General features: G+C 37.1%; 1 long non-coding RNA gene across 1 annotated transcript in view; it reads left to right on the top strand.

Moving 5' to 3' along the window:
• LOC306664408 overlaps positions 1 to 13,586 on the top strand; it is a 1,052,029-nt gene extending 1,038,443 nt beyond the window's left edge. Inside the window, exon 2 of the long non-coding RNA XR_013764696.1 lies at positions 13,068 to 13,586. This is a non-coding gene — a long non-coding RNA (uncharacterized lncRNA). The remainder of the gene's footprint in view (positions 1 to 13,067) is intronic.
• Positions 13,587 to 13,816: the final 230 nt, after the last annotated feature.

Raw genomic sequence — 13,816 nt, 5'->3', positions numbered from 1 at the left:
CTTTCCCAACTGCAGAAGACACAAGACTCCTGGGTCAAAAAAAAAAAAAAAAAAGAATATTCTTATTCATGTCTCAGTAGCTAGTATGAATTCCATGTTCAAAAAACTGATTTTTTATGCTTCCGAAATCCTGCAGGGATATAGAACACACAATAGGTTTGTTTCATAGGTGAGGAACCCTGAGCGAAGGAAACCCCAATCTTTTAAAGGAAACAACTAGCAAATATGCCCATCCTTTGTCCCAGATGGCTTTTATTATTGCTGGTCAGGAAACTGGTCCTAGAGGCAGATGCTATTTTTATCCCCTAAGCCTCTTTGCCAAATAAACATTCTTGAACAGATAGTCCAGAACAAAAGCTGACAGAAGACATTTAGAAGTATGAGAGAGTCATCTCCCAACACGCAGAGAGCCCCACCTGTGCTATACACACATACACAGACGTGGAAGCTGTTGTAATTTCAGTATTCATAAAAATGTTGTCTCTTAATTTCCATAGAGTAGTGTTATTTTTCAATTGTATATTTGGGGCTACTATCATCTTTTGTCATTCTCAATTTTTTACTTTTATCAGTTACATGTGTATATAATTTAAAAAAACAAATTAGCACTAAAAGATTCATAATGAAAAAATGATAGTCTCCTACCCAATTCCTCTCACTACTATTCTCTACTCCCCAAAGCAGTAACTTTCAATTACCATAGACATTTCCTTTGGTACCTGCATTCATATTTATAAAAACAATACTTTTCATTTTTGTCTGATTCTTAGATCTCTTGAGTTCTTTTGAAGTCGAGAAACTAACTCTTACAACAACTGTCAACACACATTTTTCTTCATCCACATCCACACTATCAAATATGTGTATTAAATCATATTTCTAGTCAAACCCATATTCCATTATTTTACTTGTATGATTAAATCAATACAGTTTATCAAAGAGTTAGGTAGGGTATTATAATCATGTCCCTTTCCTTATTCACTCCCCTCCGCCCATACCCGGGACTATTTAACTTTTATTTTCCATTTGGTTTGGATCTGCAAAGTTTCCCACAATCTTCAAACGGCTCTGAAAAAAATGCTTCTTAATTCAATTTTCCACATGGTCAAAGCTGTCAAATAATGTGCCAGTCTAGTCTCCCTGTTGAAACTTTTCTGTAAAATCTTTTTTTCAGTCTTGGAAGGGTTCTCTGTAGGCCAGCTATGCTACTGCTATCCTGGGAATTCCCAAACAACTATATTACCTAGTAGAATTTCCTATACTTCTCACCCTCATAACTGGTAAAGCAACTAGCCTCCTGTTAAAAGGATGCATGAGAGGTAAATCTCTAGGCCTGGGGAGTCTGAACAGTCTCTGTCTCTGTCTCTCTCTGTCTCTCTGTCTCTCTGTCTCTCTGTCTCTCTCTCTCTCTCTCTCTCTCTCTTTCTCTCTCTCCCTCTCTCTCTCTCTCTCCATCTTCTTACACTTGTAACAGTTTGGGTATAAAATTTTGAAGGAACTATTGCATCAATTTCTAACCTCCAGAATTTTTTTTACGAAAGACTTGGTATCGGGGCTAGGTTGTAGCTCAGTGGTAGAGCACTTACCTAGCACGTTTGAGGCATTGGGTTTGATCCTCAGCCCCACATAAAAAAATTTAAAAAGTAATTAAAAAAAAACACACATAGTAGAAAACCTTTAAAACAAGAGAGAGACTTGGTATCTTTCTAGTTCTTAATCTTTTGTATGCTATATGTTTCAAATCTCTGGAAGAATTTAGCATCTTCACTATCTGAAAAGCATCTTCATTTTGTGCTAGGTACCTTTTGGGTCCTTCCAATCTGGAAAAAATGCCTCTCAGTTCCAGGAAATTTATTTTGACAATTTTTTCCAGGTTGTTTTCTCTGTTCTCTAGTTCTGGAATTCTATTAATTGAATATACTGTACTCCCTTTAATTTAATTTAAAATTTCTTGCTTTTTCCTGACTATTTTGTACTTTCTTTTTGTATCTTTTATTCTTTCTAGAAATACCATCTTTATTTTCCAACCTTTCTCTTGAATTTTAAAATGTTTATTTTATTGGTACTGGGGATTAAACCCAGGGGTGCTTAAGCCACATCCTCAGCCCCTTTTTTAAAATTTTTGAAACAAGGTCACACTGAGTTTCTTAGGGCCTCACTAAGTTACTGAGGTTGGCTTTGAACTACGATTCTCCTGCCTCAACCTCCCAAGCTGTTGGGATTACAGGCACATGCCACTGCATCCAGCTAAAATCTTTATTCTTATATTTTTAAGTTCTAAGAGGTCTTTCTTGTTCCCTGACTATATCTTTTCTTCCTTCTTTTTTTTTTCTTCCTTCCTTCCATTTTCAGCATCTTGATCTTATTTTATAAGTGTATTATCTTTCACCTTTCTGGAATTACTATCAGAGCTTTTTTATGATTCCTTCTGCATCTACACTGCCACTTTTTCTGGTTTGTTAGTTTTAACTTGGTAGTTCATGTAAGAAAGCATCTTCAAAGATTGGATTACCCTCTAATGTCTATTAGAATTAATTGTGAGGATTAAAATGCAATTGGGAAGTGTCTATGAATAGGCCAAGCATGTTAACAGGAAAGCTTTACTACAGCAGAGCCAAGTATTTGCTTTTCTTGGAAGAAAACTCAAAGTATCTATAGGTATTTTTGTGGGTTTCTTGTTGTTGTTATTGAGTGTTTGCTTTGTTTTTGTTTGTTTTCCTGGTAGTATCTGTTTTTGAGTTGGCATATTTTCCCCAAATAGAATTTCTCAGCAGCCACAGCCACCTTCACATGCCTGCTTTGGTAATGAACCAGAGGATACTTACTACATACAGAGGTTCACAGGGCACAGTGCTATGGGCATGTGCTGTGCCTGCCAAGTAAACTAAGCCTGAAAACCAGGCCTGCCTAGAGTCTGGCAGGCCTTTGTTTGAACTCGACTCTGCAACTCACCAGCTTTGTGATTTCACATGAAGAGGAAAGAAGAAGTTGGTTACAAATAGAAAATAATTGTACCTGTCTCCTGGAACCATTGTAAGTATAAAATGAAGTATTATACGTAAACATAAATAGAAAAGGGCCTGGCAACTCTTTTCAAAAACGTTGAATACCATTAGCATTAGCAGCAACTGCTGCAGCAGTAGCATCAGTAATGTTTTAGAATTTCTTTATTATAAGGGGGCTTAGGGCAATTTAATTGGAACCAAAGAGACGGTGGTGATACAGACCATGAAGCTGCATATGTGCAATAAGAAAGATACGTGATTGCATGTTAATTTGGAATAGTTTGGCAGGGAGAAAAGCCTCTCCTGGCACTGCCAGTTACCATTATTATTGTTATTGCTAAGTCCTTGTGCTTACTATGACAACTACCATTGTGGTAGCAGGGTATTATAAGTCATGACTGCTTGCATTTGGGGTGCACTCAGGTTTGTGTGTGCATGCATGTGTCTGTGTGTCTGCTGTGTGTCTGTGTGTGTATATACATGTTGGTTTTCCTAAAGTAGCTAGCCATATTAGCACAAATTTAAATATTAGATGAATACTTTAAAATTTGTGACTGATTTCCTCTGATGTTCAGAAACAGTTCATGCTTACTCTAGGGAATAGTTGGCATGTTGGAGGAATGTCAGTCTGCTAGTGACAGAGTTTTAAATGAATCCTGCTTCCCCACCAGTTCCTTAAGCTCAGAACTTCAAAGAAAGTATCTGGCATTAAAGCAGTCAATTTTCTCCTTTTTGCTTTTCGAAAGAAGGCTGTTCATCTGCTACCTAGAATGTTTAGCTTTTATGCTTCCCTTTCACATCTATAATCACGGTCGGACAAGGGAAAAGAGAAGAAGGACAAGAAAGTAAGAATAAGGGAAAAACATTAATTTATATAAAATTGAGTACCTATCATATGCTTAGCACTCAGAAAAATAAATCTATCCTGAAGCAAGAATGTTAGGGGGTAAAAGTGAGGCACTAGCTAGACCAGATTCTGTTAAAGAAAGATAAGGGTTAAATACTGTTCAGATTTAATATATAAACTAAATTCACAAAGACAAAATCAGTTTGAAGAATGGGTGATAGAATTAAGCAACCAGGATTCATACTCACATATAAACAGTTGCCTGATCATGACAAAAGTTCTCTTGTCATGCACCTGATGACCTTTTCTGTAAATGGTCCGAGTCATCTGGATATCCTCATGAAAAAATAATCTTGACCCATGCCTCACACCACATTCAAAAGGTAGTTCCAGATGGATTATAAACTTAAATGTGAAAAGGATAAAGTTTCCAGGAGACAACCCAGAAGTGTCAAAGTAAAGATCTCTTAAATTGTTCACACAAATTACATTAAAATTAATGACATTTATTTATCAAAAGACACCATTATGATAGTGATATGGATTGAATGTTTGTGTACCTACTCTCCCCCAATGAATGCATATGTTGAATTCCTATCCCCCAATCTAATAGTATAAGGATCGAGGCCTTTGGAAGGTATTTAAGTCATGAGGGTGGATGCTTGTGAATAAGATTATTGCTCTTATAAAGAGAGTTACAAGCACCTGCTTCCTCTTTCTGTTCTCCATTACATGAGGGAACAGTGAGAAAACAGGCAACTGCAAATCAAGAAGTGAGCCCTCATCAGACAACGAATTGGTTGACACCTTGATCTTGGACTTTCTGGTTTCCAGAACTGTGAGAAGTATTTGTTGTTTAAGTCACTTGGTCTGTGATAATTTGTTACACTATTCCTAACCAACTAAGACAGAGAGGAGTTTTATCATAAAACAGGTAAAAATATTTTCTACATATACAGAGAGCAAATGTGCAAACACACACACACGTATATATAGTCAACTTAAATGGATTAAGAGATGCCTAAGATTAAAAGACTTCTGGGTAAGTTGAGGGTATTTCCAGAAATGATTGACATATGTGACATCAAACTGAGGGGAAAAACCAGCCCTGAGAGTATGTGGTACAGTCCAGTAGGTTGGGAACAGAAGAAGCCAACACAGAAAGTGGTACCAAGAAGTGGGGTCCCTGCTGTGAGTAAACTGACCACATGGTTCAGAACTGTGTGCAGGAGGAATTTGAAAACATTTGGAGATACAGGATGGAGAGGACATAGAAAGTTGTAAGCAGAGCTTAGTGGGTAATTCTAGTGGGAGCTCAGAAGACCAAAATGCTAATAGGAATGTGAACAGTAAAAGCCTTGCTCATGAGGTTCCAGACAGAAATGAGGACTCCATTGGGAATTGGACTAGAGGTCATTTGTGTTACACTGTGGCAAAGAATTTGTCAACATTTTGTCCATTTCCTGAGGCTTTCAGGCTAAATGTAAAGCTGATAGACTAAATAATCTGACAGAGAAAATGTCAAGGTAGCACCACATTCAGGAAACGGCATGGGTCTTGCTGGCAGCTTTTAGCCAGATTTACTGTGAGAACAAGGGTAAAATGTAGAGCAGAAAGATTTTTTAAACTTACCATTTGGCCTGAAAAGTATATGTAAAATTTGGGCCAAGGAAGGTGTGGTTGCTGAAGAGATTTGTGTCATAAGGAGAAATCAAATACTTTGCATAGAAACAATAAGAAAGATGCTTGGGGGCATCTCAGAAATCAGTAGGACAACACCTATGACAGGATATAAATCTGGACACTTGTTTGAAAGACATTCCTTTGAGAAGAAAAGAGGCACAGGGACCACCTCAGAAGTTGTTTCCCTGGAATTCATTCTACCATATTCATCTTCCCAGGCACTCAGAGGCTGTTGTAGCCATGGTCCAATGGGAACCAGCTATTGCTTGAGCTATTGGCAGACCATGGCATCACCTATGAGGTGCTGCTTCTGCAAGAATGCAGGATGCTGGAGTTAGGGGTTATGGAGGATCTCACTGAGATTTCAAAGGAAGGCCTAAAAGGCTAAGAAACATGTAACAGGGTCAAAATCCCTGCTACAGGAAATTCTGTAGGGTAGGAAGTCTCTGGGAGGGTGATTCATGAAAATAAGAATGAAGTCAAAACTGGAATGGTGATCTCCTGAATCAAGAGATGTCAGTAATACACAACATCTGCAGATAAATCTGCTGGGTACATACAAAGCTAACCTAAGAGAGAAGCCAGTTGGGCTGCAAGCAGCCCTAAGAGGACAGGGCTGCACAAGCCCTTTGAAAATCACATCCAGCTGCCAAGTGCCCCAGATGCTGGACATGGAGCTACAGGACTTGTTTGCCCAATGGGGTTTGGTCTTGCTTTAGTCCCATCCCTTCTTTCTATACCCCTGTTCCTCCCTTTTGGAACAGAAATGTTTACTCTGTGCAATAGTGTATTGGGTGTATGAAAATTGTTTTTGATTTTACAAGTGTTCACATTCGAGAGTTTGCTTTGAATCTCAGAGGAGACTTTGGACTTGAGCTTTTGGGAAATACTGAAACTGTTAAGATTGAGAACTCATAAGGTAATTGCAAATTAATGTCATAATGAGATATTATATCACATAACCACAAGTATGGCTAAATTTTTAAAAATTGATAAACACTTCTTACCAATTAATATAATTGATTTTGATACGCACTGGTGGGAGTGTAATTGGTACCAGCACTTTGGAACCCTTTCTGGCACTATATGCTACAGGTGAATATAGGCATACTGTATGACCCAGAAATTCATTTTCATTTTCCAGGTATATATTCAACACAATTACATGTTCTTCAGAAAATGTACAATAATGTTCACAGTAGACCCAAATTGCAAACAATTTAAATGTCCATAAATAATAGAATGGATAAAAACATAACTCGTTATACTTAAATAACTGAATACCACACAATAAAAGAAGTGAAGAGATTCCACATACATACAACATGAATTAGAATAATGTTGTGTGAAAAAAAGGTCAACCAAAACAGTGTACACCATGTGATTTCATTCATATAAAGTTAAAATAATGTATGATGTTAGACTCAAATAATGTATGCTGTTAGAAATCAGGTAGCGGTTACCCTTGGAAAGTAGTAACTGAAGGGGAGATGAGGGGATTCCTGGATACTGTAATATTCTGTTTTTAATGTAAATTTTTCACTTTAAAAGTTCATCACGCTGTATATTTAGGATTTGTGCATTTTCTCTAACTATGCTATATCTGAATGTGAAGTTTAAGTGAGTTTAAACAAATAAAATGACTCAGGATTCACAGGGGTAAGACTTGGAGCAGAAATAGCACACAAAGAATCATGGAGAGTTCAGAAAAAAATTCTGCTAACAGCCACAAAGATGGTGGTGATATGATTGTTTGTGGGTGGGTTACTACAGGGCCAGGCAAGTAAAGTAGGGTGAAAAATCCATTATGGTCCAATAATTACAATAACTGCATATTGTGCTGGTGTATACACATGTGAATGTTGTATTTTTTGTTGCTGATTTTCCTGTTTTCTATACAAACGGGTATAAATTATTAATAAAACTGAATTCTTATTCATACAATGGGGTATATTATTCTGGAAACTATAAAAAAAAAGAATGACCTAGATTTACTTTTCTCAATATAAAATGCAATATTAAGAGAAAAAATCACCATCCATACAGTGTGATATTAACACTGCAAAATTTAAAAACATATACTCTATTTATGATTGTACACAGATGACTAAAAAGGGTTCTTTAGGTTTGTGGGAAAGCTGCAACTTAATTTCAATACAGTGATTACAGTGGGGGAAGAGAAAAAGGGACAGGAAGAATTGAGCTTTACAAGCATTTGCAATGTTTTATTTTGGTTTACCTGAAACCAAACATGAAAAAATATTAACATATATCAAACTTAGGAGACAAGTAAAAAGTTGTGTATTATCTTTTGTACTTCTTATTTCTATTTGAAAGTTTTTATTACATAAAATATTTTTTTATTGTAAACAAATGGGATACATGTTGTTTCTCTGTACATGGCGTAAAGGCATACCATTTGTGTAATAATAAATTTACATAGAGCAATGTTGTTTGATTCATTCTGCTATTTTCTCCCTTCCCCCCTCCCCTCCCACCCCTCTTTTCCCTCTATACAGTCCTTCATTCCTCCATTCTTGCCCCCCTCCCTAACCCTAACTCTAACCCTAACACTAACCCCTCCCACCCCCCATTATGTGTCATCCTCCACTTATTAGCAATATCATTCGTCCTTTGGCTTTTTGAGATTGGCTTATCTCACTTAGCATGATATTCTCCAATTTCATCCATTTGCCTTCAAATGCCATAATTTTATCATTCTTCATGGCTGAGTAATATTCCATTGTATATATATATATATATACCACAGTTTCTTTTTTCTTTATTATTGTAAACAAATGGGATACATGTTGTTTCTCTGTTTGTACATGGCGTAAAGGCATACCATTTGTGTAATAATAAATTTACATAGAGCAATGTTGTTTGATTCATTCTGCTACTTTTTCCCTTCCCCCACCCCTCCCACCCCTCTTTTCCCTCTATACAGTACTTCCTTCCTCCATACTTGCCCCCCCCAACCCTAACTCTAACCCTAACACTAACCCTTCCCTCCCCCCCATTATGTGTCATCCTCCACTTATTAGCGATATCATTCGTCCTTTGGCTTTTTGATTGGCTTATCTCACTTAGCATGATATTCTCCAATTTCATCCATTTGCCTGCAAATGCTATAATTTTATCATTCTTTATGGTGGAGTAATATTCCATTGTATATATATACCACAGTTTCTTTATCCACTCATCAATTGAAGGGCATCTAGGTTGGTTCCACAGTCTGGCTATTGTGAATTGAGCAGCTATGAACATTGATGTGGCTGTATCTCTGTAGCATGCTGATTTTAAGTCCTTTGGGTACAGGCCAAGGAGTGGGATAGCTGGGTCAAATGGAGGGTCCATTCAAAGTTTTCTAAGGAATCTCCACACTGCTTTCCAGAGTGGCTGCACTAATTTGCAGCCCCACCAACAATGTATGAGTGTATCTTTCTCCCAACATCCTCGCCAACACCTGTTGTTGCTTGTATTCTTGATAATCGCCATTCTTATTGGGGTGAGATGGAATCTTAGGGGGTTTTGATTTGCATTTCTCTTATTACTAGAGATGTTGAACATTTTTCCATATGATTGTTGATTGCTTGTAGATCTTCTTCTATGAAGTGTCTGTTCATTTCCTTAGCCCATTTGTCAATTGGATTATTTGTATTCTTCGTGTAGAGTTTTTTGAGTTCTTTATAGATTCTGGAGATTACTGCTCTATCTGAAGTATGATTGGCAAAGATATTCTCCCACTCTGTAGGCTCTTTCTTCGCATTGCTGATAGTTTCCTTTGCTGAGAGAAAGCTTTTTAGTTTGAATCTATCCCAGTTATTGATTCTTGCTTTTATTTCTTGTGCTATGGGAGTCCTGTTGAGGAAGTCTGATCCTAAGCCGACATGTTGAAGATCTGGACCTACTTTTTCTTCTATAATCTGCAGTGTCTCTGGTCTGATTCCGAGGTCCTTAATCCATTTTGAGTTTAATTTCATGCATGGTGAGAGATATGGGTTTAGTTTCATTCTGTTGCATATGGATTTCCAATTCTCCCAGCACCATTTGTTGAAGAGGCTATCTTTTCTCCATTGCATATTTTTGGCCCCTTTGCCTAGTATGAGAAAATTGTATTTATTTGGGTTTGTGTCCGTGTCCTCTATTCTGTACCATTGATCTACCTTTCTATTTTGGTACCAATACCATGCTGTTTTGTTACTATTGCTTTGTAGTAGAGTTGAAGATCTGGTATTGCGATACCCCCTGCTTCACTCTTTCTGCTAAGGATTGCTTTAGCTATTCTTGGTTTCTTATTCTTTCAGATGAATTTCATAATTGCTTGCTCTATTTCTGTAAGGTATGGCATTGGGATTTTAATTGGAATTGCATTGAATCTGTATAGCACTTTTGGTCTATGGCCATTTTGACAATATTAATTCTTCCTATCCAAGAACATGGAAGATCTTTCCATCTTCTAAGGTTTTCTTTAATTTCTTTCTTTAGTGTTCTGTAGTTCTCATTGTAGAGGTCTTTCACCTCTTTGGTGAGATTGATTCCCAAGTATTTTATTTTTTTCGAGGCTATTGTGAATGGGGTAGTTTTCCTGATTATTCTTTCCAAAGATTCATCACTTATGTATAAAAATGCATTAGATTTATGTGCATTGATCTTATATCCCGCTACTTTACTGAATTCACCTATGAGTTCTAAAAGTTTTCTGGTGAAATTTCCTGGTTCCTCTAAGTATATAATCACATCATCAGCAAATAGGGATAGTTTGAGTTCTTCTTTTCCTATTCATATCCCTTTAATTTCTTTGGTCTGTCTAATTGCTCTGGCTAGAGTTTCAAGGATGATATTGAATCGAAGTGGTGAAAGAGGGCATCCCTACCTTGTTCCAGTTTTTAGGGGGAATGCTTTCAGTTTTTCACCATTTAGAATGACATTAGCCAAGGGCTTAGCATAGATGGCCTTTACAATGTTAAGGAATGTTCCCACTATCCCTATTTTTTCTAGTGTTTTGAGCATGAAGGGGTGCTGTATTTTATCAAATGCTTTTTCTGCATCTATTGAAATAATCATGTGATTCTTGACTTTAAGTCTATTGATATGGCGAATTACATTTATTGATTTCCTGATGTTGAACCAACCTTGCATCCCTGGGATGAAACCCACTTGATCATGGTGCACTATCTTTTTAATATGTTTTTGTATGTGATTTGCTAAAATTTTGTTGAGAATTTTTACATGATGTTCATTAAGGATATTGGACTGAAATTTTCTTTCCTCGATGTGTCTCTGTCTGGTTTAGGTATCAGGGTGATATTGGCTTCATAGAATGAGTTTGGGAGGGTTCCTTCCTCTTCTATTTTATGGAATACTTTGAGAAGTACTGAAATGAGCTCTTTTTTAAAGGTTTTGTAGAACTCGGCTAAGAACCCATCTGGTCCCGGACTTTTCTTTGTTGGTAGGTTTTTGATGACTTCTTCTATTTCAGTACTTGAAATTGGTCTATTTAAATTGTGTATGTCCTCCTTGTTCAGTTTAGGCAATTCATATGTCTCTAGAAACCTGTTGATGTCTTCGAAATTTTCTACTTTGTTGGAGTATAGATTTTCAAAATAGCTTCTAATTCTGTTTTGTATTTCACTCATGTCTGTTGTGATATTTCCTTGTTCATTCCAAATTTTAGTGATTTGGGTTTTCTCTCGTCTTCTCTTTGTTAGTGTAGCTAAAGGTTTATCAATTTTGTTTATTTTTTCAAAAAACCAACTACTTATTTTGTCAATTTTTTGTATTGTTTCTTTTGTTTCAATTTCATTGATTTCAGCTCTGAGTTTAACTATTTCCTGTCTGCTACTACTTTTGGTGCTGGTCTGTTCTTCTTTTTCTAGGGCTTTGAGCTGTAGTGTTAGGTCGTTTATTTGTTGAGTTTTACTTCTTTTATTAAATGCATTCCATGAAATAAATTTTCCTCTAAGTACTGCTTTCATAGTGTCCCAGAGACTTTGATATGATGTTTCTTTTTTCTTAAGCATATTTAAGCAGGTTTTATTTAAAGGTAATAATACAGACTTCTCCCGTCATGAAGAAGGGAGCCATGACTGATGTTCTAAAGTCCCAAGAAGTGAGCGCACCCTACATCTTTTATAGGTTAAATTCTCTTTTGTTCTCCAGTTCTTTCCCCCCTTATCTCTCCTTCCTGCCTATGTGACTAGGCCTGGTTTTGCATTAAGTGAGAAGCCATGGGCAGCGGGAGGGCCAAGGTGATTCAGGCAGGCAAGGGCCCAGGGGGCATTAATTAGCAGCTCCATGCTTGCAGTCCTTGATAAAGGCAGGTAAATTTGGTAATCAATGGGCTCTGGAGGTCCTTGACATTTCATTCTTCCAGGAACAATCTCCAACTTCCAGAGGCAGATGGCTTCATGGCTTCATTTCCTCAAATTGACCCGATTCCCTGTTTCTACACTAACTACCTGTCCTTAATTCTGGCTTCATTCCCCCCTTTAGCTTTAAGAACTCCTAACTGCTTGTTAAGGAAGTGAAAGAGGGCACCAATCGTTCTGGCTGTTTCAAAGCTGAAAGGGGACATCGAGGGGCAGCAGTTTGGAGTTCCTTTTTTTAAAAAATCAGGTCAATCGAGGGGTCGAAGGTAGAAGTCTTGTTGGGGAAGAGCAGATTGTAAAATCATCTTGGGGTGGGTGCTTCTATGATAGAAAACAAAAAGACATGAGTACTGAAATGAGATTAGTACAAAGTAAATGTTGCAGCATGAAACATGCCACTGAGTATCATGAAAATGACAGAAGTCAATCTCTCACCAGGAGGTGGAAGAACTGAGAAATTGTTCCCATAACTAGGCCTAACAAAGGCTGGAGAGGACAAGGTCTTTATTTGGGGACTTTAACATTGTCCAGGTTATCAGGAATGTAAATACAACATTTAACTCTTAATGTCATAGATGGCCCCAGAAAATATAGTTAAGCTACTTAATGTCATCTGATTTTGTAAAATATCCCTTTATTGGTATAACCTGTGTTTAGTAGCGATCTCTATACTTCTGTTACTTAGGGATAGATAATCATACTAGCAAACATAGATTAAGTCTACCTGTGTAGCTTAGGAAGGTCTGCAGGCCTTAAACTGACTAAAAACTTCTGACTCTGGCAGTTTCTCTTGATAGTTATCAGGCACATTTGCTGAAGAATCTTTCTTTCATTTGTAGCTTCCAGTCTTTATTCTAGTGGGCTAGTACAAGTGTACATCTTAAGTTACATTTAACTATTATTTCTTTTAAATGCCCAAGAATGGATATATTTTGGTTTTAACTGTTTTGCTGGGTGTCTAAGATCAAGCTGGTCAAATTCACCTGTATCCTGTCTTGTTAAAGAGTCAGCTGAGTTCCCACAGGGGTCACTCGTACAGAAATTACGAGCAGCTTCTTAACTCCACCAGTGCCATTGGTTAGGCAGAGTCTCCTTGATCAGGTAGCTTCCTTTGGAAGCATCAAGGGATGTTTCCCCTTTTCCATGAGCAGATGCACTGAGTGATTTTTCATCCTCTAGTCTCAACAATCTCCTTGATCAGGAGGTTGTCTGACCCAGAGTTGCAAAGCTCCTGAGAGAAGTTCTCTTGTTTGTGGGTTCAGGCTGACTGAGGGCAAAAGATCCAAATACTGGTCTATCTTGCCTTCTGTATTTAATTCCAATCTCTAAGTTTGATCTTAATCATCCAGCAAGCCAGTCTCACCAATCATAAAGAGTACTGGGCTTTAACTTCAATGTCTATAACTTTACAATTATTTACCCTTTTTATCTAACTGGAGTCTGCATTAGCACTGGAAGTTACCACTATCTGTTCTATAGGTGATGGCTTATTATCACAAGTTACCTAGGTTGTGTGTTCTTGAAGCAGCTACTTCTGCAAAACATTAACAGGTAACAGTTTTACAAAATGAAATTAGCAAGAGTAAAAATATATTTTGCTTGTATAATAGCTATCTTGAATTTTGACTTAGAACCACATTATATCCCCTATTTGAGATCATAGTAATTTTACAACAAAAACCAATCTTTTGACTATAACTTTAAATAAGCTGAAGTCTGACTTATTTTGGAATCACTCTAACATGCAGTAAGGTGGAAGGCAGAGCCTTATCTCAGGTAAGGTGTGACTCTTTACAAATCTTAAGTGTTCTAATTTTGTTGTTGATCTTTGCTTCTTTCTTAAATGTCATTAAGTAGTTTACATATACTGTTTCCTGAGCCTATATAAACTTTATAATTAACAAAATTTA

The sequence above is a fragment of the Sciurus vulgaris genome, assembly GCF_902686455.1.
Source record: "Sciurus vulgaris genome assembly, chromosome: 6".
In the NCBI taxonomy this organism is placed as follows: domain Eukaryota; kingdom Metazoa; phylum Chordata; class Mammalia; order Rodentia; family Sciuridae; genus Sciurus; species Sciurus vulgaris.
This window is presented reverse-complemented; position numbering and strand designations above follow the sequence as displayed.